Here is a 25158-nt window from a genome sequence, read left to right as displayed (position 1 = left end):
CACCCGATCACAAGGGCTGGCAAGGCTTTCGGAGCCTGGGGAGCGGACACCCGCACAAAGGGTGGCCAGGCGGCCCGGTCCGGGTTTTTTCTTCTTTTCTTCTTTCTTTCACACGCCTGGTGGGCGGTGCCACCCGATCACAAGGGCTGGCAAGGCTTTCGTAGCCTGGGGAGCGGACACCCTCACAAAGGGTGGCCAGGCGGCCCGGTCCGGGTTTTTTCTTCTTTTCTTCTTTCTTTCACACGCCTGGTGGGCGGTGCCACCCGATCACAAGGGCTGGCAAGGCTTTCGGAGCCTGGGGAGCGGACACCCTCACAAAGGGTGGCCAGGCGGCCCGGTCCGGGTTTTTTCTTCTTTTCTTCTTTCTTTCACACGCCTGGTGGGCGGTGCCACCCGATCACAAGGGCTGGCAAGGCTTTCGGAGCCTGGGGAGCGGACACCCGCACAAAGGGTGGCCAGGCGGCCCGGTCCGGGTTTTTTCTTCTTTTCTTCTTTCTTTCACACGCCTGGTGGGCGGTGCCACCCGATCACAAGGGCTGGCAAGGCCTTCGTAGCCTGGGGAGCGGACACCCTCACAAAGGGTGGCCAGGCGGCCCGGTCTGGGTTTTTTCTTCTTTTCTTCTTTCTTTCACACGCCTGGTGGGCGGTGCCACCCGATCACAAGGGCTGGCAAGGCTTTCGGAGCCTGGGGAGCGGACACCCGCACAAAGGGTGGCCAGGCGGCCCGGTCCGGGTTTTTTCTTCTTTTCTTCTTTCTTTCACACGCCTGGTGGGCGGTGCCACCCGATCACAAGGGCTGGCAAGGCCTTCGTAGCCTGGGGAGCGGACACCCTCACAAAGGGTGGCCAGGCGGCCCGGTCTGGGTTTTTTCTTCTTTTCTTCTTTCTTTCACACGCCTGGTGGGCGGTGCCACCCGATCACAAGGGCTGGCAAGGCTTTCGGAGCCTGGGGAGCGGACACCCTCACAAAGGGTGGCCAGGCGGCCCGGTCCGGGTTTTTTCTTCTTTTCTTCTTTCTTTCACACGCCTGGTGGGCGGTGCCACCCCATCACAAGGGCTGGCAAGGCTTTCGGAGCCTGGGGAGCGGACACCCTCACAAAGGGTGGCCAGGCGGCCCGGTCCGGGTTTTTTCTTCTTTTCTTCTTTCTTTCACACGCCTGGTGGGCGGTGCCACCCGATCAGAAGGGCTGGCAAGGCTTTCGGAGCCTGGGGAGCGGACACCCTCACAAAGGGTGGCCAGGCGGCCCGGTCCGGGTTTTTTCTTCTTTTCTTCTTTCTTTCACACGCCTGGTGGGCGGTGCCACCCGATCACAAGGGCTGGCAAGGCTTTCGGAGCCTGGGGAGCGGACACCCGCACAAAGGGTGGCCAGGCGGCCCGGTCCGGGTTTTTTCTTCTATTCTTCTTTCTTTCACACGCCTGGTGGGCGGTGCCACCCCATCACAAGGGCTGGCAAGGCTTTCGGAGCCTGGGGAGCGGACACCCGCACAAAGGGTGGCCAGGCGTCCCGGTCCGGGTTTTTTCTTCTTTTCTTCTTTCTTTCACACGCCTGGTGGGCGGTGCCACCCCATCACAAGGGCTGGCAAGGCTTTCGGAGCCTGGGGAGCGGACACCCGCACAAAGGGTGGCCAGGCGGCCCGGTCCGGGTTTTTTCTTCTTTTCTTCTTTCTTTCACACGCCTGGTGGGCGGTGCCACCCGATCACAAGGGCTGGCAAGGCTTTCGTAGCCTGGGGAGCGGACACCCTCACAAAGGGTGGCCAGGCGGCCCGGTCCGGGTTTTTTCTTCTTTTCTTCTTTCTTTCACACGCCTGGTGGGCGGTGCCACCCGATCACAAGGGCTGGCAAGGCTTTCGGAGCCTGGGGAGCGGACACCCGCACAAAGGGTGGCCAGGCGGCCCGGTCCGGGTTTTTTCTTCTTTTCTTCTTTCTTTCACACGCCTGGTGGGCGGTGCCACCCGATCACAAGGGCTGGCAAGGCTTTCGTAGCCTGGGGAGCGGACACCCGCACAAAGGGTGGCCAGGCGGCCCGGTCCGGGTTTTTTCTTCTTTTCTTCTTTCTTTCACACGCCTGGTGGGCGGTGCCACCCGATCACAAGGGCTGGCAAGGCTTTCGTAGCCTGGGGAGTGGACACCCTCACAAAGGGTGGCCAGGCGGCCCGGTCCGGGTTTTTTCTTCTTTTCTTCTTTCTTTCACACGCCTGGTGGGCGGTGCCACCCGATCACAAGAGCTGGCAAGGCTTTCGGAGCCTGGGGAGCGGACACCCGCACAAAGGGTGGCCAGGCGGCCCGGTCCGGGTTTTTTCTTCTTTTCTTCTTTCTTTCACACGCCTGGTGGGCGGTGCCACCCGATCACAAGGGCTGGCAAGGCTTTCGGAGCCTGGGGAGCGGACACCCTCACAAAGGGTGGCCAGGCGGCCCGGTCCGGGTTTTTTCTTCTTTCTTTCACACGCCTGGTGGGCGGTGCCACCCGATCACAAGGGCTGGCAAGGCTTTCGTAGCCTGGGGAGCGGACACCCGCACAAAGGGTGGCCAGGCGGCCCGGTCCGGGTTTTTTCTTCTTTTCTTCTTTCTTTCACACGCCTGGTGGGCGGTGCCACCCGATCACAAGAGCTGGCAAGGCTTTCGGAGCCTGGGGAGCGGACACCCTCACAAAGGGTGGCCAGGCGGCCCGATCCGGGTTTTTTCTTCTTTTCTTCTTTCTTTCACACGCCTGGTGGGCGGTGCCACCCGATCACAAGGGCTGGCAAGGCTTTCGGAGCCTGGGGAGCGGACACCCGCACAAAGGGTGGCCAGGCGGCCCGGTCCGGGTTTTTTCTTCTTTTCTTCTTTCTTTCACACGCCTGGTGGGCGGTGCCACCCGATCACAAGGGCTGGCAAGGCTTTCGTAGCCTGGGGAGCGGACACCCTCACAAAGGGTGGCCAGGCGGCCCGGTCCGGGTTTTTTCTTCTTTTCTTCTTTCTTTCACACGCCTGGTGGGCGGTGCCACCCGATCACAAGGGCTGGCAAGGCTTTCGGAGCCTGGGGAGCGGACACCCTCACAAAGGGTGGCCAGGCGGCCCGGTCCGGGTTTTTTCTTCTTTTCTTCTTTCTTTCACACGCCTGGTGGGCGGTGCCACCCGATCACAAGGGCTGGCAAGGCTTTCGTAGCCTGGGGAGCGGACACCCTCACAAAGGGTGGCCAGGCGGCCCGGTCCGGGTTTTTTCTTCTTTTCTTCTTTCTTTCACACGCCTGGTGGGCGGTGCCACCCGATCACAAGGGCTGGCAAGGCTTTCGGAGCCTGGGGAGCGGACACCCGCACAAAGGGTGGCCAGGCGGCCCGGTCCGGGTTTTTTCTTCTTTTCTTCTTTCTTTCACACGCCTGGTGGGCGGTGCCACCCGATCACAAGAGCTGGCAAGGCTTTCGGAGCCTGGGGAGCGGACACCCTCACAAAGGGTGGCCAGGCGGCCCGATCCGGGTTTTTTCTTCTTTTCTTCTTTCTTTCACACGCCTGGTGGGCGGTGCCACCCGATCACAAGGGCTGGCAAGGCTTTCGGAGCCTGGGGAGCGGACACCCTCACAAAGGGTGGCCAGGCGGCCCGGTCCGGGTTTTTTCTTCTTTTCTTCTTTCTTTCACACGCCTGGTGGGCGGTGCCACCCGATCACAAGGGCTGGCAAGGCTTTCGGAGCCTGGGGAGCGGACACCCACACAAAGGGTGGCCAGGCGGCCCGGTCCGGGTTTTTTCTTCTTTTCTTCTTTCTTTCACACGCCTGGTGGGCGGTGCCACCCGATCACAAGGGCTGGCAAGGCTTTCGGAGCCTGGGGAGCGGACACCCGCACAAAGGGTGGCCAGGCGGCCCGGTCCGGGTTCTTTCTTCTTTTCTTCTTTCTTTCACACGCCTGGTGGGCGGTGCCACCCGATCACAAGGGCTGGCAAGGCTTTCGTAGCCTGGGGAGCGGACATCCTCACAAAGGGTGGCCAGGCGGCCCGGTCCGGGTTTTTTCTTCTTTTCTTCTTTCTTTCACACGCCTGGTGGGCGGTGCCACCCGATCACAAGGGCTGGCAAGGCTTTCGGAGCCTGGGGAGCGGACACCCGCACAAAGGGTGGCCAGGCGGCCCGGTCCGGGTTTTTTCTTCTTTTCTTCTTTCTTTCACACGCCTGGTGGGCGGTGCCACCCGATCACAAGGGCTGGCAAGGCTTTCGGAGCCTGGGGAGCGGACACCCGCACAAAGGGTGGCCAGGCGGCCCGGTCCGGGTTTTTTCTTCTTTTCTTCTTTCTTTCACACGCCTGGTGGGCGGTGCCACCCGATCACAAGGGCTGGCAAGGCTTTCGGAGCCTGGGGAGCGGACACCCGCACAAAGGGTGGCCAGGCGGCCCGGTCCGGGTTTTTTCTTCTTTTCTTCTTTCTTTCACACGCCTGGTGGGCGGTGCCACCCGATCACAAGGGCTGGCAAGGCTTTCGTAGCCTGGGGAGCGGACACCCTCACAAAGGGTGGCCAGGCGGCCCGGTCCGGGTTTTTTCTTCTTTTCTTCTTTCTTTCACACGCCTGGTGGGCGGTGCCACCCGATCACAAGGGCTGGCAAGGCTTTCGGAGCCTGGGGAGCGGACACCCTCACAAAGGGTGGCCAGGCGGCCCGGTCCGGGTTTTTTCTTCTTTTCTTCTTTCTTTCACACGCCTGGTGGGCGGTGCCACCCGATCACAAGGGCTGGCAAGGCTTTCGGAGCCTGGGGAGCGGACACCCTCACAAAGGGTGGCCAGGCGGCCCGGTCCGGGTTTTTTCTTCTTTTCTTCTTTCTTTCACACGCCTGGTGGGCGGTGCCACCCGATCACAAGGGCTGGCAAGGCTTTCGGAGCCTGGGGAGCGGACACCCGCACAAAGGGTGGCCAGGCGGCCCGGTCCGGGTTTTTTCTTCTATTCTTCTTTCTTTCACACGCCTGGTGGGCGGTGCCACCCCATCACAAGGGCTGGCAAGGCTTTCGGAGCCTGGGGAGCGGACACCCGCACAAAGGGTGGCCAGGCGGCCCGGTCCGGGTTTTTTCTTCTTTTCTTCTTTCTTTCACACGCCTGGTGGGCGGTGCCACCCGATCACAAGGGCTGGCAAGGCTTTCGGAGCCTGGGGAGCGGACACCCGCACAAAGGGTGGCCAGGCGGCCCGGTCCGGGTTTTTTCTTCTTTTCTTCTTTCTTTCACACGCCTGGTGGGCGGTGCCACCCGATCACAAGGGCTGGCAAGGCTTTCGTAGCCTGGGGAGCGGACACCCTCACAAAGGGTGGCCAGGCGGCCCGGTCCGGGTTTTTTCTTCTTTTCTTCTTTCTTTCACACGCCTGGTGGGCGGTGCCACCCGATCACAAGGGCTGGCAAGGCTTTCGGAGCCTGGGGAGCGGACACCCTCACAAAGGGTGGCCAGGCGGCCCGGTCCGGGTTTTTTCTTCTTTTCTTCTTTCTTTCACACGCCTGGTGGGCGGTGCCACCCGATCACAAGGGCTGGCAAGGCTTTCGGAGCCTGGGGAGCGGACACCCGCACAAAGGGTGGCCAGGCGGCCCGGTCCGGGTTTTTTCTTCTTTTCTTCTTTCTTTCACACGCCTGGTGGGCGGTGCCACCCGATCACAAGGGCTGGCAAGGCCTTCGTAGCCTGGGGAGCGGACACCCTCACAAAGGGTGGCCAGGCGGCCCGGTCTGGGTTTTTTCTTCTTTTCTTCTTTCTTTCACACGCCTGGTGGGCGGTGCCACCCGATCACAAGGGCTGGCAAGGCTTTCGGAGCCTGGGGAGCGGACACCCTCACAAAGGGTGGCCAGGCGGCCCGGTCCGGGTTTTTTCTTCTTTTCTTCTTTCTTTCACACGCCTGGTGGGCGGTGCCACCCCATCACAAGGGCTGGCAAGGCTTTCGGAGCCTGGGGAGCGGACACCCTCACAAAGGGTGGCCAGGCGGCCCGGTCCGGGTTTTTTCTTCTTTTCTTCTTTCTTTCACACGCCTGGTGGGCGGTGCCACCCGATCACAAGGGCTGGCAAGGCTTTCGGAGCCTGGGGAGCGGACACCCTCACAAAGGGTGGCCAGGCGGCCCGGTCCGGGTTTTTTCTTCTTTTCTTCTTTCTTTCACACGCCTGGTGGGCGGTGCCACCCGATCACAAGGGCTGGCAAGGCTTTCGGAGCCTGGGGAGCGGACACCCGCACAAAGGGTGGCCAGGCGGCCCGGTCCGGGTTTTTTCTTCTATTCTTCTTTCTTTCACACGCCTGGTGGGCGGTGCCACCCCATCACAAGGGCTGGCAAGGCTTTCGGAGCCTGGGGAGCGGACACCCGCACAAAGGGTGGCCAGGCGTCCCGGTCCGGGTTTTTTCTTCTTTTCTTCTTTCTTTCACACGCCTGGTGGGCGGTGCCACCCCATCACAAGGGCTGGCAAGGCTTTCGGAGCCTGGGGAGCGGACACCCGCACAAAGGGTGGCCAGGCGGCCCGGTCCGGGTTTTTTCTTCTTTTCTTCTTTCTTTCACACGCCTGGTGGGCGGTGCCACCCGATCACAAGGGCTGGCAAGGCTTTCGTAGCCTGGGGAGCGGACACCCTCACAAAGGGTGGCCAGGCGGCCCGGTCCGGGTTTTTTCTTCTTTTCTTCTTTCTTTCACACGCCTGGTGGGCGGTGCCACCCGATCACAAGGGCTGGCAAGGCTTTCGGAGCCTGGGGAGCGGACACCCGCACAAAGGGTGGCCAGGCGGCCCGGTCCGGGTTTTTTCTTCTTTTCTTCTTTCTTTCACACGCCTGGTGGGCGGTGCCACCCGATCACAAGGGCTGGCAAGGCTTTCGTAGCCTGGGGAGCGGACACCCGCACAAAGGGTGGCCAGGCGGCCCGGTCCGGGTTTTTTCTTCTTTTCTTCTTTCTTTCACACGCCTGGTGGGCGGTGCCACCCGATCACAAGGGCTGGCAAGGCTTTCGTAGCCTGGGGAGTGGACACCCTCACAAAGGGTGGCCAGGCGGCCCGGTCCGGGTTTTTTCTTCTTTTCTTCTTTCTTTCACACGCCTGGTGGGCGGTGCCACCCGATCACAAGAGCTGGCAAGGCTTTCGGAGCCTGGGGAGCGGACACCCGCACAAAGGGTGGCCAGGCGGCCCGGTCCGGGTTTTTTCTTCTTTTCTTCTTTCTTTCACACGCCTGGTGGGCGGTGCCACCCGATCACAAGGGCTGGCAAGGCTTTCGGAGCCTGGGGAGCGGACACCCTCACAAAGGGTGGCCAGGCGGCCCGGTCCGGGTTTTTTCTTCTTTCTTTCACACGCCTGGTGGGCGGTGCCACCCGATCACAAGGGCTGGCAAGGCTTTCGTAGCCTGGGGAGCGGACACCCTCACAAAGGGTGGCCAGGCGGCCCGGTCCGGGTTTTTTCTTCTTTTCTTCTTTCTTTCACACGCCTGGTGGGCGGTGCCACCCCATCACAAGGGCTGGCAAGGCTTTCGGAGCCTGGGGAGCGGACACCCTCACAAAGGGTGGCCAGGCGGCCCGGTCCGGGTTTTTTCTTCTTTTCTTCTTTCTTTCACACGCCTGGTGGGCGGTGCCACCCGATCACAAGGGCTGGCAAGGCTTTCGGAGCCTGGGGAGCGGACACCCGCACAAAGGGTGGCCAGGCGGCCCGGTCAGGGTTTTTTCTTCTTTTCTTCTTTCTTTCACACGCCTGGTGGGCGGTGCCACCCGATCACAAGGGCTGGCAAGGCTTTCGGAGCCTGGGGAGCGGACACCCGCACAAAGGGTGGCCAGGCGGCCCGATCCGGGTTTTTTCTTCTTTTCTTCTTTCTTTCACACGCCTGGTGGGCGGTGCCACCCGATCACAAGGGCTGGCAAGGCTTTCGGAGCCTGGGGAGCGGACACCCTCACAAAGGGTGGCCAGGCGGCCCGGTCCGGGTTTTTTCTTCTTTTCTTCTTTCTTTCACACGCCTGGTGGGCGGTGCCACCCGATCACAAGGGCTGGCAAGGCTTTCGGAGCCTGGGGAGCGGACACCCTCACAAAGGGTGGCCAGGCGGCCCGGTCCGGGTTTTTTCTTCTTTTCTTCTTTCTTTCACACGCCTGGTGGGCGGTGCCACCCGATCACAAGGGCTGGCAAGGCTTTCGGAGCCTGGGGAGCGGACACCCGCACAAAGGGTGGCCAGGCGGCCCGGTCCGGGTTTTTTCTTCTTTTCTTCTTTCTTTCACACGCCTGGTGGGCGGTGCCACCCGATCACAAGGGCTGGCAAGGCTTTCGTAGCCTGGGGAGCGGACATCCTCACAAAGGGTGGCCAGGCGGCCCGGTCCGGGTTTTTTCTTCTTTTCTTCTTTCTTTCACACGCCTGGTGGGCGGTGCCACCCGATCACAAGGGCTGGCAAGGCTTTCGGAGCCTGGGGAGCGGACACCCGCACAAAGGGTGGCCAGGCGGCCCGGTCCGGGTTTTTTCTTCTTTTCTTCTTTCTTTCACACGCCTGGTGGGCGGTGCCACCCGATCACAAGGGCTGGCAAGGCTTTCGGAGCCTGGGGAGCGGACACCCACACAAAGGGTGGCCAGGCGGCCCGGTCCGGGTTTTTTCTTCTTTTCTTCTTTCTTTCACACGCCTGGTGGGCGGTGCCACCCGATCACAAGGGCTGGCAAGGCTTTCGGAGCCTGGGGAGCGGACACCCGCACAAAGGGTGGCCAGGCGGCCCGGTCCGGGTTTTTTCTTCTTTTCTTCTTTCTTTCACACGCCTGGTGGGCGGTGCCACCCCATCACAAGGGCTGGCAAGGCTTTCGGAGCCTGGGGAGCGGACACCCGCACAAAGGGTGGCCAGGCGGCCCGGTCCGGGTTTTTTCTTCTTTTCTTTTTTCTTTCACACGCCTGGTGGGCGGTGCCACCCGATCACAAGGGCTGGCAAGGATTTCGGAGCCTGGGGAGCGGACACCCTCACAAAGGGTGGCCAGGCGGCCCGATCCGGGTTTTTTCTTCTTTTCTTCTTTCTTTCACACGCCTGGTGGGCGGTGCCACCCGATCACAAGAGCTGGCAAGGCTTTCGGAGCCTGGGGAGCGGACACCCTCACAAAGGGTGGCCAGGCGGCCCGGTCCGGGTTTTTTCTTCTTTTCTTCTTTCTTTCACACGCCTGGTGGGCGGTGCCACCCGATCACAAGGGCTGGCAAGGCTTTCAGAGCCTGGGGAGCGGACACCCGCACAAAGGGTGGCCAGGCGGCCCGGTCCGGGTTTTTTCTTCTTTTCTTCTTTCTTTCACACGCCTGGTGGGCGGTGCCACCCGATCACAAGGGCTGGCAAGGCTTTCGGAGCCTGGGGAGCGGACACCCTCACAAAGGGTGGCCAGGCGGCCCGGTCCGGGTTTTTTCTTCTTTTCTTCTTTCTTTCACACGCCTGGTGGGCGGTGCCACCCGATCACAAGGGCTGGCAAGGCTTTCGGAACCTGGGGAGCGGACACCCGCACAAAGGGTGGCCAGGCGGCCCGGTCCGGGTTTTTTCTTCTATTCTTCTTTCTTTCACACGCCTGGTGGGCGGTGCCACCCCATCACAAGGGCTGGCAAGGCTTTCGGAGCCTGGGGAGCGGACACCCGCACAAAGGGTGGCCAGGCGGCCCGGTCCGGGTTTTTTCTTCTTTTCTTCTTTCTTTCACACGCCTGGTGGGCGGTGCCACCCCATCACAAGGGCTGGCAAGGCTTTCGGAGCCTGGGGAGCGGACACCCGCACAAAGGGTGGCCAGGCGGCCCGGTCCGGGTTTTTTCTTCTTTTCTTCTTTCTTTCACACGCCTGGTGGGCGGTGCCACCCGATCACAAGGGCTGGCAAGGCTTTCGTAGCCTGGGGAGCGGACACCCTCACAAAGGGTGGCCAGGCGGCCCGGTCCGGGTTTTTTCTTCTTTTCTTCTTTCTTTCACACGCCTGGTGGGCGGTGCCACCCGATCACAAGGGCTGGCAAGGCTTTCGGAGCCTGGGGAGCGGACACCCTCACAAAGGGTGGCCAGGCGGCCCGGTCCGGGTTTTTTCTTCTTTTCTTCTTTCTTTCACACGCCTGGTGGGCGGTGCCACCCGATCACAAGGGCTGGCAAGGCTTTCGGAGCCTGGGGAGCGGACACCCGCACAAAGGGTGGCCAGGCGGCCCGGTCCGGGTTTTTTCTTCTATTCTTCTTTCTTTCACACGCCTGGTGGGCGGTGCCACCCGATCACAAGGGCTGGCAAGGCTTTCGTAGCCTGGGGAGCGGACACCCTCACAAAGGGTGGCCAGGCGGCCCGGTCCGGGTTTTTTCTTCTTTTCTTCTTTCTTTCACACGCCTGGTGGGCGGTGCCACCCGATCACAAGGGCTGGCAAGGCTTTCGGAGCCTGGGGAGCGGACACCCTCACAAAGGGTGGCCAGGCGGCCCGGTCCGGGTTTTTTCTTCTTTTCTTCTTTCTTTCACACGCCTGGTGGGCGGTGCCACCCGATCACAAGGGCTGGCAAGGCTTTCGGAGCCTGGGGAGCGGACACCCTCACAAAGGGTGGCCAGGCGGCCCGGTCCGGGTTTTTTCTTCTTTTCTTCTTTCTTTCACACGTCTGGTGGGCGGTGCCACCCGATCACAAGGGCTGGCAAGGCTTTCGGAGCCTGGGGAGCGGACACCCGCACAAAGGGTGGCCAGGCGGCCCGGTCCGGGTTTTTTCTTCTATTCTTCTTTCTTTCACACGCCTGGTGGGCGGTGCCACCCCATCACAAGGGCTGGCAAGGCTTTCGGAGCCTGGGGAGCGGACACCCGCACAAAGGGTGGCCAGGCGGCCCGGTCCGGGTTTTTTCTTCTTTTCTTCTTTCTTTCACACGCCTGGTGGGCGGTGCCACCCCATCACAAGGGCTGGCAAGGCTTTCGGAGCCTGGGGAGCGGACACCCGCACAAAGGGTGGCCAGGCGGCCCGGTCCGGGTTTTTTCTTCTTTTCTTCTTTCTTTCACACGCCTGGTGGGCGGTGCCACCCGATCACAAGGGCTGGCAAGGCTTTCGGAGCCTGGGGAGCGGACACCCTCACAAAGGGTGGCCAGGCGGCCCGGTCCGGGTTTTTTCTTCTTTTCTTCTTTCTTTCACACGCCTGGTGGGCGGTGCCACCCGATCACAAGGGCTGGCAAGGCTTTCGGAGCCTGGGGAGCGGACACCCGCACAAAGGGTGGCCAGGCGGCCCGGTCCGGGTTTTTTCTTCTTTTCTTCTTTCTTTCACACGCCTGGTGGGCGGTGCCACCCGATCACAAGGGCTGGCAAGGCTTTCGGAGCCTGGGGAGCGGACACCCGCACAAAGGGTGGCCAGGCGGCCCGGTCCGGGTTTTTTCTTCTATTCTTCTTTCTTTCACACGCCTGGTGGGCGGTGCCACCCCATCACAAGGGCTGGCAAGGCTTTCGGAGCCTGGGGAGCGGACACCCGCACAAAGGGTGGCCAGGCGGCCCGGTCCGGGTGTTTTCTTCTTTTCTTCTTTCTTTCACACGCCTGGTGGGCGGTGCCACCCCATCACAAGGGCTGGCAAGGCTTTCGGAGCCTGGGGAGCGGACACCCGCACAAAGGGTGGCCAGGCGGCCCGGTCCGGGTTTTTTCTTCTTTTCTTCTTTCTTTCACACGCCTGGTGGGCGGTGCCACCCGATCACAAGGGCTGGCAAGGCTTTCGTAGCCTGGGGAGCGGACACCCTCACAAAGGGTGGCCAGGCGGCCCGGTCCGGGTTTTTTCTTCTTTTCTTCTTTCTTTCACACGCCTGGTGGGCGGTGCCACCCGATCACAAGGGCTGGCAAGGCTTTCGGAGCCTGGGGAGCGGACACCCTCACAAAGGGTGGCCAGGCGGCCCGGTCCGGGTTTTTTCTTCTTTTCTTCTTTCTTTCACACGTCTGGTGGGCGGTGCCACCCGATCACAAGGGCTGGCAAGGCTTTCGGAGCCTGGGGAGCGGACACCCGCACAAAGGGTGGCCAGGCGGCCCGGTCCGGGTTTTTTCTTCTTTTCTTCTTTCTTTCACACGCCTGGTGGGCGGTGCCACCCCATCACAAGGGCTGGCAAGGCTTTCGGAGCCTGGGGAGCGGACACCCGCACAAAGGGTGGCCAGGCGGCCCGGTCCGGGTTTTTTCTTCTTTTCTTCTTTCTTTCACACGCCTGGTGGGCGGTGCCACCCCATCACAAGGGCTGGCAAGGCTTTCGGAGCCTGGGGAGCGGACACCCGCACAAAGGGTGGCCAGGCGGCCCGGTCCGGGTTTTTTCTTCTTTTCTTCTTTCTTTCACACGCCTGGTGGGCGGTGCCACCCGATCACAAGGGCTGGCAAGGCTTTCGGAGCCTGGGGAGCGGACACCCTCACAAAGCGTGGCCAGGCGGCCCGGTCCGGGTTTTTTCTTCTTTTCTTCTTTCTTTCACACGCCTGGTGGGCGGTGCCACCCCATCACAAGGGCTGGCAAGGCTTTCGGAGCCTGGGGAGCGGACACCCGCACAAAGGGTGGCCAGGCGGCCCGGTCCGGGTTTTTTCTTCTTTTCTTCTTTCTTTCACACGCCTGGTGGGCGGTGCCACCCCATCACAAGGGCTGGCAAGGCTTTCGGAGCCTGGGGAGCGGACACCCGCACAAAGGGTGGCCAGGCGGCCCGGTCCGGGTTTTTTCTTCTTTTCTTCTTTCTTTCACACGCCTGGTGGGCGGTGCCACCCGATCACAAGGGCTGGCAAGGCTTTCGGAGCCTGGGGAGCGGACACCCTCACAAAGGGTGGCCAGGCGGCCCGGTCCGGGTTTTTTCTTCTTTTCTTCTTTCTTTCACACGCCTGGTGGGCGGTGCCACCCGATCACAAGGGCTGGCAAGGCTTTCGGAGCCTGGGGAGCGGACACCCGCACAAAGGGTGGCCAGGCGGCCCGGTCCGGGTTTTTTCTTCTTTTCTTCTTTCTTTCACACGCCTGGTGGGCGGTGCCACCCGATCACAAGGGCTGGCAAGGCTTTCGGAGCCTGGGGAGCGGACACCCTCACAAAGCGTGGCCAGGCGGCCCGGTCCGGGTTTTTTCTTCTTTTCTTCTTTCTTTCACACGCCTGGTGGGCGGTGCCACCCGATCACAAGGGCTGGCAAGGATTTCGGAGCCTGGGGAGCGGACACCCTCACAAAGGGTGGCCAGGCGGCCCGGTCCGGGTTTTTTCTTCTTTTCTTCTTTCTTTCACACGCCTGGTGGGCGGTGCCACCCGATCACAAGGGCTGGCAAGGATTTCGGAGCCTGGGGAGCGGACACCCTCACAAAGGGTGGCCAGGCGGCCCGGTCCGGGTTTTTTCTTCTTTTCTTCTTTCTTTCACACGCCTGGTGGGCGGTGCCACCCGATCACAAGGGCTGGCAAGGCTTTCGGAGCCTGGGGAGCGGACACCCGCACAAAGGGTGGCCAGGCGGCCCGGTCCGGGTTTTTTCTTCTTTTCTTCTTTCTTTCACACGCCTGGTGGGCGGTGCCACCCGATCACAAGGGCTGGCAAGGCTTTCGGAGCCTGGGGAGCGGACACCCTCACAAAGGGTGGCCAGGCGGCCCGGTCCGGGTTTTTTCTTCTTTTCTTCTTTCTTTCACACGCCTGGTGGGCGGTGCCACCCGATCACAAGGGCTGGCAAGGATTTCGGAGCCTGGGGAGCGGACACCCTCACAAAGGGTGGCCAGGCGGCCCGGTCCGGGTTTTTTCTTCTTTTCTTCTTTCTTTCACACGCCTGGTGGGCGGTGCCACCCGATCACAAGGGCTGGCAAGGATTTCGGAGCCTGGGGAGCGGACACCCTCACAAAGGGTGGCCAGGCGGCCCGGTCCGGGTTTTTTCTTCTTTTCTTCTTTCTTTCACACGCCTGGTGGGCGGTGCCACCCGATCACAAGGGCTGGCAAGGCTTTCGGAGCCTGGGGAGCGGACACCCGCACAAAGGGTGGCCAGGCGGCCCGGTCCGGGTTTTTTCTTCTTTACTTCTTTCTTTCACACGCCTGGTGGGCGGTGCCACCCGATCACAAGGGCTGGCAAGGCTTTCGGAGCCTGGGGAGCGGACACCCTCACAAAGGGTGGCCAGGCGGCCCGGTCCGGGTTTTTTCTTCTTTTCTTCTTTCTTTCACACGCCTGGTGGGCGGTGCCACCCGATCACAAGGGCTGGCAAGGCTTTCGGAGCCTGGGGAGCGGACACCCACACAAAGGGTGGCCAGGCGGCCCGGTCCGGGTTTTTTCTTCTTTTCTTCATTCTTTCACACGCCTGGTGGGCGGTGCCACCCTATCACAAGGGCTGGCAAGGCTTTCGGAGCCTGGGGAGCGGACACCCGCACAAAGGGTGGCCAGGCGGCCCGGTCCGGGTTTTTTCTTCTTTTCTTCTTTCTTTCACACGCCTGGTGGGCGGTGCCACCCGATCACAAGGGCTGGCAAGGCTTTCGGAGCCTGGGGAGCGGACACCCGCACAAAGGGTGGCCAGGCGGCCCGGTCCGGGTTTTTTCTTCTTTTCTTCTTTCTTTCACACGTCTGGTGGGCGGTGCCACCCGATCACAAGGGCTGGCAAGGCTTTCGGAGCCTGGGGAGCGGACACCCGCACAAAGGGTGGCCAGGCGGCCCGGTCCGGGTTTTTTCTTCTATTCTTCTTTCTTTCACACGCCTGGTGGGCGGTGCCACCCCATCACAAGGGCTGGCAAGGCTTTCGGAGCCTGGGGAGCGGACACCCGCACAAAGGGTGGCCAGGCGGCCCGGTCCGGGTTTTTTCTTCTTTTCTTCTTTCTTTCACACGCCTGGTGGGCGGTGCCACCCGATCACAAGGGCTGGCAAGGCTTTCGGAGCCTGGGGAGCGGACACCCTCACAAAGGGTGGCCAGGCGGCCCGGTCCGGGTTTTTTCTTCTTTTCTTCTTTCTTTCACACGCCTGGTGGGCGGTGCCACCCGATCACAAGGGCTGGCAAGGCTTTCGGAGCCTGGGGAGCGGACACCCGCACAAAGGGTGGCCAGGCGGCCCGGTCCGGGTTTTTTCTTCTTTTCTTCTTTCTTTCACACGCCTGGTGGGCGGTGCCACCCCATCACAAGGGCTGGCAAGGCTTTCGGAGCCTGGGGAGCGGACACCCGCACAAAGGGTGGCCAGGCGGCCCGGTCCGGGTTTTTTCTTCTTTTCTTCTTTCTTTCACACGCCTGGTGGGCGGTGCCACCCCATCACAAGGGCTGGCAAGGCTTTCGGAGCCTGGGGAGCGGACACCCGCACAAAGGGTGGCCAGGCGGCCCGGTCCGGGTTTTTTCTTCTTTTCTTCTTTCTTTCACACGCCTGGTGGGCGGTGCCACCCGATCACAAGGGCTGGCAAGGCTTTCGGAGCCTGGGGAGCGGACACCCGCACAAAGGGTGGCCAGGCGGCCCGGTCCGGGTTTTTTCTTCTTTTCTTCTTTCTTTCACACGCCTGGTGGGCGGTGCCACCCGATCACAAGGGCTGGCAAGGCTTTCGTAGCCTGGGGAGCGGACACCCTCACAAAGGGTGGCCAGGCGGCCCGGTCCGGGTTTTTTCTTCTTTTCTTCTTTCTTTCACACGCCTGGTGGGCGGTGCCACCCGATCACAAGGGCTGGCAAGGCTTTCGGAGCCTGGGGAGCGGACACCCTCACAAAGGGTGGCCAGGCGGCCCGGTCCGGGTTTTTTCTTCTTTTCTTCTTTCTTTCACACGCCTGGTGGGCGGTGCCACCCGATCACAAGGGCTGGCAAGGCTTTCGGAGCCTGGGGAGCGGACACCCGCACAAAGGGTGGCCAGGCGGCCCGGTCCGGGTTTTTTCTTCTTTTCTTCTTTCTTTCACACGCCTGGTGGGCGGTGCCACCCCATCACAAGGGCTGGCAAGGCTTTCGGAGCCTGGGGAGCGGACACCCGCACAAAGGGTGGCCAGGCGGCCCGGTCCGGGTTTTTTCTTCTTTTCTTCTTTCTTTCACACGCCTGGTGGGCGGTGCCACCCCATCACAAGGGCTGGCAAGGCTTTCGGAGCCTGGGGAGCGGACACCCGCACAAAGGGTGGCCAGGCGGCCCGGTCCGGGTTTTTTCTTCTTTTCTTCTTTCTTTCACACGCCTGGTGGGCGGTGCCACCCCATCACAAGGGCTGGCAAGGCTTTCGGAGCCTGGGGAGCGGACACCCGCACAAAGGGTGGCCAGGCGGCCCGGTCCGGGTTTTTTCTTCTTTTCTTCTTTCTTTCACACGCCTGGTGGGCGGTGCCACCCGATCACAAGGGCTGGCAAGGCTTTCGTAGCCTGGGGAGCGGACACCCTCACAAAGGGTGGCCAGGCGGCCCGGTCCGGGTTTTTTCTTCTTTTCTTCTTTCTTTCACACGCCTGGTGGGCGGTGCCACCCGATCACAAGGGCTGGCAAGGCTTTCGGAGCCTGGGGAGCGGACACCCGCACAAAGGGTGGCCAGGCGGCCCGGTCCGGGTTTTTTCTTCTTTTCTTCTTTCTTTCACACGCCTGGTGGGCGGTGCCACCCGATCACAAGGGCTGGCAAGGCTTTCGTAGCCTGGGGAGCGGACACCCTCACAAAGGGTGGCCAGGCGGCCCGGTCCGGGTTTTTTCTTCTTTTCTTCATTCTTTCACACGCCTGGTGGGCGGTGCCACCCCATCACAAGGGCTGGCAAGGCTTTCGGAGCCTGGGGAGCGGACACCCGCACAAAGGGTGGCCAGGCGGCCCGGTCCGGGTTTTTTCTTCTTTTCTTCTTTCTTTCACACGCCTGGTGGGCGGTGCCACCCGATCACAAGGGCTGGCAAGGCTTTCGGAGCCTGGGGAGCGGACACCCGCACAAAGGGTGGCCAGGCGGCCCGGTCCGGGTTTTTTCTTCTTTACTTCTTTCTTTCACACGCCTGGTGGGCGGTGCCACCCGATCACAAGGGCTGGCAAGGCTTTCGGAGCCTGGGGAGCGGACACCCTCACAGAGGGTGGCCAGGCGGCCCGGTCCGGGTTTTTTCTTCTTTTCTTCTTTCTTTCACACGCCTGGTGGGCGGTGCCACCCGATCACAAGGGTTGGCAAGGCTTTCGGAGCCTGGGGAGCGGACACCCTCACAAAGGGTGGCCAGGCGGCCCAGTCCGGGTTTTTTCTTCTTTTCTTCTTTCTTTCACACGCCTGGTGGGCGGTGCCACCCGATCACAAGGGCTGGCAAGGCTTTCGGAGCCTGGGGAGCGGACACCCACACAAAGGGTGGCCAGGCGGCCCGGTCCGGGTTTTTTCTTCTTTTCTTCATTCTTTCACACGCCTGGTGGGCGGTGCCACCCCATCACAAGGGCTGGCAAGGCTTTCGGAGCCTGGGGAGCGGACACCCGCACAAAGGGTGGCCAGGCGGCCCGGTCCGGGTTTTTTCTTCTTTTCTTCTTTCTTTCACACGCCTGGTGGGCGGTGCCACCCCATCACAAGGGCTGGCAAGGCTTTTGGAGCCTGGGGAGCGGACACCCGCACAAAGGGTGGCCAGGCGGCCCGGTCCGGGTTTTTTCTTCTTTTCTTCTTTCTTTCACACGCCTGGTGGGCGGTGCCACCCGATCACAAGGGCTGGCAAGGCTTTCGGAGCCTGGGGAGCGGACACCCGCACAAAGGGTGGCCAGGCGGCCCGGTCCGGGTTTTTTCTTCTATTCTTCTTTCTTTCACACGCCTGGTGGGCGGTGCCACCCCATCACAAGGGCTGGCAAGGCTTTCGGAGCCTGGGGAGCGGACACCCGCACAAAGGGTGGCCAGGCGGCCCGGTCCGGGTTTTTTCTTCTTTTCTTCTTTCTTTCACACGCCTGGTGGGCGGTGCCACCCCATCACAAGGGCTGGCAAGGCTTTCGGAGCCTGGGGAGCGGACACCCGCACAAAGGGTGGCCAGGCGGCCCGGTCCGGGTTTTTTCTTCTTTTCTTCTTTCTTTCACACGCCTGGTGGGCGGTGCCACCCGATCACAAGGGCTGGCAAGGCTTTCGTAGCCTGGGGAGCGGACACCCTCACAAAGGGTGGCCAGGCGGCCCGGTCCGGGTTTTTTCTTCTTTTCTTCTTTCTTTCACACGCCTGGTGGGCGGTGCCACCCGATCACAAGGGCTGGCAAGGCTTTCGGAGCCTGGGGAGCGGACACCCTCACAAAGGGTGGCCAGGCGGCCCGGTCCGGGTTTTTTCTTCTTTTCTTCTTTCTTTCACACGTCTGGTGGGCGGTGCCACCCGATCACAAGGGCTGGCAAGGCTTTCGGAGCCTGGGGAGCGGACACCCGCACAAAGGGTGGCCAGGCGGCCCGGTCCGGGTTTTTTCTTCTTTTCTTCTTTCTTTCACACGCCTGGTGGGCGGTGCCACCCGATCACAAGGGCTGGCAAGGCTTTCGGAGCCTGGGGAGCGGACACCCTCACAAAGGGTGGCCAGGCGGCCCGGTCCGGGTTTTTTCTTCTTTTCTTCTTTCTTTCACACGCCTGGTGGGCGGTGCCACCCGATCACAAGGGCTGGCAAGGCTTTCGGAGCCTGGGGAGCGGACACCCGCACAAAGGGTGGCCAGGCGGCCCGGTCCGGGTTTTTTCTTCTTTTCTTCTTTCTTTCACACGCCTGGTGGGCGGTGCCACCCCATCACAAGGGCTGGCAAGGCTTTCGGAGCCTGGGGAGCGGACACCCGCACAAAGGGTGGCCAGGCGGCCCGGTCCGGGTTTTTTCTTCTTTTCTTCTTTCTTTCACACGCCTGGTGGGCGGTGCCACCCCATCACAAGGGCTGGCAAGGCTTTCGGAGCCTGGGGAGCGGACACCCGCACAAAGGGTGGCCAGGCGGCCCGGTCCGGGTTTTTTCTTCTTTTCTTCTTTCTTTCACACGCCTGGTGGGCGGTGCCACCCGATCACAAGGGCTGGCAAGGCTTTCGGAGCCTGGGGAGCGGACACCCTCACAAAGGGTGGCCAGGCGGCCCGGTCCGGGTTTTTTCTTCTTTTCTTCTTTCTTTCACACGCCTGGTGGGCGGTGCCACCCCATCACAAGGGCTGGCAAGGCTTTCGGAGCCTGGGGAGCGGACACCCGCACAAAGGGTGGCCAGGCGGCCCGGTCCGGGTTTTTTCTTCTTTTCTTCTTTCTTTCACACGCCTGGTGGGCGGTGCCACCCGATCACAAGGGCTGGCAAGGCTTTCGGAGCCTGGGGAGCGGACACCCGCACAAAGGGTGGCCAGGCGGCCCGGTCCGGGTTTTTTCTTCTTTTCTTCTTTCTTTCACACGCCTGGTGGGCGGTGCCACCCCATCACAAGGGCTGGCAAGGCTTTCGGAGCCTGGGGAGCGGACACCCGCACAAAGGGTGGCCAGGCGGCCCGGTCCGGGTTTTTTCTTCTTTTCTTCTTTCTTTCACACGCCTGGTGGGCGGTGCCACCCGATCACAAGGGCTGGCAAGGCTTTCGGAGCCTGGGGAGCGGACACCCTCACAAAGGGTGGCCAGGCGGCCCGGTCCGGGTTTTTTCTTCTTTTCTTCTTTCTTTCACACGCCTGGTGGGCGGTGCCACCCGATCACAAGGGCTGGCAAGGCTTTCGGAGCCTGGGGAGCGGACACCCGCACAAAGGGTGGCCAGGCGGCCCGGTCCGGGTTTTTTCTTCTTTTCTTCTTTCTTTCACACGCCTGGTGGGCGGTGCCACCCGATCACAAGGGCTGGCAAGGCTTTCGGAGCCTGGGGAGCGGACACCCGCACAAAGGGTGGCCAGGCGGCCCGGTCCGGGTTTTTTCTTCTATTCTTCTTTCTTTCACACGCCTGGTGGGCGGTGCCACCCCATCACAAGGGCTGGCAAGGCTTTCGGAGCCTGGGGAGCGGACACCCGCACAAAGGGTGGCCAGGCGGCCCGGTCCGGGTGTTTTCTTCTTTTCTTCTTTCTTTCACACGCCTGGTGGGCGGTGCCACCCCATCACAAGGGCTGGCAAGGCTTTCGGAGCCTGGGGAGCGGACACCCGCACAAAGGGTGGCCAGGCGGCCCGGTCCGGGTTTTTTCTTCTTTTCTTCTTTCTTTCACACGCCTGGTGGGCGGTGCCACCCGATCACAAGGGCTGGCAAGGCTTTCGTAGCCTGGGGAGCGGACACCCTCACAAAGGGTGGCCAGGCGGCCCGGTCCGGGTTTTTTCTTCTTTTCTTCTTTCTTTCACACGCCTGGTGGGCGGTGCCACCCGATCACAAGGGCTGGCAAGGCTTTCGGAGCCTGGGGAGCGGACACCCTCACAAAGGGTGGCCAGGCGGCCCGGTCCGGGTTTTTTCTTCTTTTCTTCTTTCTTTCACACGTCTGGTGGGCGGTGCCACCCGATCACAAGGGCTGGCAAGGCTTTCGGAGCCTGGGGAGCGGACACCCGCACAAAGGGTGGCCAGGCGGCCCGGTCCGGGTTTTTTCTTCTTTTCTTCTTTCTTTCACACGCCTGGTGGGCGGTGCCACCCCATCACAAGGGCTGGCAAGGCTTTCGGAGCCTGGGGAGCGGACACCCGCACAAAGGGTGGCCAGGCGGCCCGGTCCGGGTTTTTTCTTCTTTTCTTCTTTCTTTCACACGCCTGGTGGGCGGTGCCACCCCATCACAAGGGCTGGCAAGGCTTTCGGAGCCTGGGGAGCGGACACCCGCACAAAGGGTGGCCAGGCGGCCCGGTCCGGGTTTTTTCTTCTTTTCTTCTTTCTTTCACACGCCTGGTGGGCGGTGCCACCCGATCACAAGGGCTGGCAAGGCTTTCGGAGCCTGGGGAGCGGACACCCTCACAAAGGGTGGCCAGGCGGCCCGGTCCGGGTTTTTTCTTCTTTTCTTCTTTCTTTCACACGCCTGGTGGGCGGTGCCACCCGATCACAAGGGCTGGCAAGGCTTTCGGAGCCTGGGGAGCGGACACCCTCACAAAGGGTGGCCAGGCGGCCCGGTCCGGGTTTTTTCTTCTTTTCTTCTTTCTTTCACACGCCTGGTGGGCGGTGCCACCCGATCACAAGGGCTGGCAAGGATTTCGGAGCCTGGGGAGCGGACACCCTCACAAAGGGTGGCCAGGCGGCCCGGTCCGGGTTTTTTCTTCTTTTCTTCTTTCTTTCACACGCCTGGTGGGCGGTGCCACCCGATCACAAGGGCTGGCAAGGCTTTCGGAGCCTGGGGAGCGGACACCCGCACAAAGGGTGGCCAGGCGGCCCGGTCCGGGTTTTTTCTTCTTTTCTTCTTTCTTTCACACGCCTGGTGGGCGGTGCCACCCGATCACAAGGGCTGGCAAGGCTTTCGGAGCCTGGGGAGCGGACACCCTCACAAAGGGTGGCCAGGCGGCCCGGTCCGGGTTTTTTCTTCTTTTCTTCTTTCTTTCACACGCCTGGTGGGCGGTGCCACCCGATCACAAGGGCTGGCAAGGATTTCGGAGCCTGGGGAGCGGACACCCTCACAAAGGGTGGCCAGGCGGCCCGGTCCGGGTTTTTTCTTCTTTTCTTCTTTCTTTCACACGCCTGGTGGGCGGTGCCACCCGATCACAAGGGCTGGCAAGGATTTCGGAGCCTGGGGAGCGGACACCCTCACAAAGGGTGGCCAGGCGGCCCGGTCCGGGTTTTTTCTTCTTTTCTTCTTTCTTTCACACGCCTGGTGGGCGGTGCCACCCGATCACAAGGGCTGGCAAGGCTTTCGGAGCCTGGGGAGCGGACACCCGCACAAAGGGTGGCCAGGCGGCCCGGTCCGGGTTTTTTCTTCTTTACTTCTTTCTTTCACACGCCTGGTGGGCGGTGCCACCCGATCACAAGGGCTGGCAAGGCTTTCGGAGCCTGGGGAGCGGACACCCTCACAAAGGGTGGCCAGGCGGCCCGGTCCGGGTTTTTTCTTCTTTTCTTCTTTCTTTCACACGCCTGGTGGGCGGTGCCACCCGATCACAAGGGCTGGCAAGGCTTTCGGAGCCTGGGGAGCGGACACCCACACAAAGGGTGGCCAGGCGGCCCGGTCCGGGTTTTTTCTTCTTTTCTTCATTCTTTCACACGCCTGGTGGGCGGTGCCACCCTATCACAAGGGCTGGCAAGGCTTTCGGAGCCTGGGGAGCGGACACCCGCACAAAGGGTGGCCAGGCGGCCCGGTCCGGGTTTTTTCTTCTTTTCTTCTTTCTTTCACACGCCTGGTGGGCGGTGCCACCCGATCACAAGGGCTGGCAAGGCTTTCGGAGCCTGGGGAGCGGACACCCGCACAAAGGGTGGCCAGGCGGCCCGGTCCGGGTTTTTTCTTCTTTTCTTCTTTCTTTCACACGTCTGGTGGGCGGTGCCACCCGATCACAAGGGCTGGCAAGGCTTTCGGAGCCTGGGGAGCGGACACCCGCACAAAGGGTGGCCAGGCGGCCCGGTCCGGGTTTTTTCTTCTTTTCTTCTTTCTTTCACACGCCTGGTGGGCGGTGCCACCCGATCACAAGGGCTGGCAAGGCTTTCGGAGCCTGGGGAGCGGACACCCTCACAAAGGGTGGCCAGGCGGCCCGGTCCGGGTTTTTTCTTCTTTTCTTCTTTCTTTCACACGCCTGGTGGGCGGTGCCACCCCATCACAAGGGCTGGCAAGGCTTTCGGAGCCTGGGGAGCGGACACCCGCACAAAGGGTGGCCAGGCGGCCCGGTCCGGGTTTTTTCTTCTTTTCTTCTTTCTTTCACACGCCTGGTGGGCGGTGCCACCCCATCACAAGGGCTGGCAAGGCTTTCGGAGCCTGGGGAGCGGACACCCGCACAAAGGGTGGCCAGGCGGCCCGGTCCGGGTTTTTTCTTCTTTTCTTCTTTCTTTCACACGCCTGGTGGGCGGTGCCACCCCATCACAAGGGCTGGCAAGGCTTTCGGAGCCTGGGGAGCGGACACCCTCACAAAGGGTGGCCAGGCGGCCCGGTCCGGGTTTTTTCTTCTTTTCTTCTTTCTTTCACACGCCTGGTGGGCGGTGCCACCCGATCACAAGGGCTGGCAAGGCTTTCGGAGCCTGGGGAGCGGACACCCGCACAAAGGGTGGCCAGGCGGCCCGGTCCGGGTTTTTTCTTCTTTTCTTCTTTCTTTCACACGCCTGGTGGGCGGTGCCACCCCATCACAAGGGCTGGCAAGGCTTTCGGAGCCTGGGGAGCGGACACCCGCACAAAGGGTGGCCAGGCGGCCCGGTCCGGGTTTTTTCTTCTTTTCTTCTTTCTTTCACACGCCTGGTGGGCGGTGCCACCCCATCACAAGGGCTGGCAAGGCTTTCGGAGCCTGGGGAGCGGACACCCTCACAAAGGGTGGCCAGGCGGCCCGGTCCGGGTTTTTTCTTCTTTTCTTCTTTCTTTCACACGCCTGGTGGGCGGTGCCACCCGATCACAAGGGCTGGCAAGGCTTTCGGAGCCTGGGGAGCGGACACCCGCACAAAGGGTGGCCAGGCGGCCCGGTCCGGGTTTTTTCTTCTTTACTTCTTTCTTTCACACGCCTGGTGGGCGGTGCCACCCGATCACAAGGGCTGGCAAGGCTTTCGGAGCCTGGGGAGCGGACACCCTCACAAAGGGTGGCCAGGCGGCCCGGTCCGGGTTTTTTCTTCTTTTCTTCTTTCTTTCACACGCCTGGTGGGCGGTGCCACCCGATCACAAGGGCTGGCAAGGCTTTTGGAGCCTGGGGAGCGGACACCCGCACAAAGGGTGGCCAGGCGGCCCGGTCCGGGTTTTTTCTTCTTTTCTTCTTTCTTTCACACGCCTGGTGGGCGGTGCCACCCCATCACAAGGGCTGGCAAGGCTTTCGGAGCCTGGGGAGCGGACACCCGCACAAAGGGTGGCCAGGCGGCCCGGTCCGGGTTTTTTCTTCTTTTCTTCTTTCTTTCACACGCCTGGTGGGCGGTGCCACCCGATCACAAGGGCTGGCAAGGCTTTCGGAGCCTGGGGAGCGGACACCCGCACAAAGGGTGGCCAGGCGGCCCGGTCCGGGTTTTTTCTTCTTTTCTTCTTTCTTTCACACGCCTGGTGGGCGGTGCCACCCGATCACAAGGGCTGGCAAGGCTTTCGGAGCCTGGGGAGCGGACACCCGCACAAAGGGTGGCCAGGCGGCCCGGTCCGGGTTTTTTCTTCTTTTCTTCTTTCTTTCACACGCCTGGTGGGCGGTGCCACCCGATCACAAGGGCTGGCAAGGCTTTCGGAGCCTGGGGAGCGGACACCCGCACAAAGGGTGGCCAGGCGGCCCGGTCCGGGTTTTTTCTTCTATTCTTCTTTCTTTCACACGCCTGGTGGGCGGTGCCACCCCATCACAAGGGCTGGCAAGGCTTTCGGAGCCTGGGGAGCGGACACCCGCACAAAGGGTGGCCAGGCGGCCCGGTCCGGGTTTTTTCTTCTATTCTTCTTTCTTTCACACGCCTGGTGGGCGGTGCCACCCCATCACAAGGGCTGGCAAGGCTTTCGGAGCCTGGGGAGCGGACACCCGCACAAAGGGTGGCCAGGCGGCCCGGTCCGGGTTTTTTCTTCTTTTCTTCTTTCTTTCACACGCCTGGTGGGCGGTGCCACCCCATCACAAGGGCTGGCAAGGCTTTTGGAGCCTGGGGAGCGGACACCCGCACAAAGGGTGGCCAGGCGGCCCGGTCCGGGTTTTTTCTTCTTTTCTTCTTTCTTTCACACGCCTGGTGGGCGGTGCCACCCCATCACAAGGGCTGGCAAGGCTTTCGGAGCCTGGGGAGCGGACACCCGCACAAAGGGTGGCCAGGCGGCCCGGTCCGGGTTTTTTCTTCTTTTCTTCTTTCTTTCACACGCCTGGTGGGCGGTGCCACCCGATCACAAGGGCTGGCAAGGCTTTCGGAGCCTGGGGAGCGGACACCCGCACAAAGGGTGGCCAGGCGGCCCGGTCCGGGTTTTTTCTTCTTTTCTTCTTTCTTTCACACGCCTGGTGGGCGGTGCCACCCGATCACAAGGGCTGGCAAGGCTTTCGGAGCCTGGGGAGCGGACACCCGCACAAAGGGTGGCCAGGCGGCCCGGTCCGGGTTTTTTCTTCTTTTCTTCTTTCTTTCACACGCCTGGTGGGCGGTGCCACCCGATCACAAGGGCTGGCAAGGCTTTCGGAGCCTGGGGAGCGGACACCCGCACAAAGGGTGGCCAGGCGGCCCGGTCCGGGTTTTTTCTTCTTTTCTTCTTTCTTTCACACGCCTGGTGGGCGGTGCCACCCGATCACAAGGGCTGGCAAGGCTTTCGGAGCCTGGGGAGCGGACACCCGCACAAAGGGTGGCCAGGCGGCCCGGTCCGGGTTTTTTCTTCTTTTCTTCTTTCTTTCACACGCCTGGTGGGCGGTGCCACCCGATCACAAGGGCTGGCAAGGCTTTCGGAGCCTGGGGAGCGGACACCCGCACAAAGGGTGGCCAGGCGGCCCGGTCCGGG

Source organism: Diplotaxodon limnothrissa, linkage group LG16, assembly GCF_057381915.1.
Source record: "Diplotaxodon limnothrissa isolate DT_005_m linkage group LG16, D_limnothrissa_male_GT1.1, whole genome shotgun sequence".
Lineage (NCBI taxonomy): Eukaryota > Metazoa > Chordata > Actinopteri > Cichliformes > Cichlidae > Diplotaxodon > Diplotaxodon limnothrissa.
Note: the sequence above shows the minus strand (reverse complement) of the source record.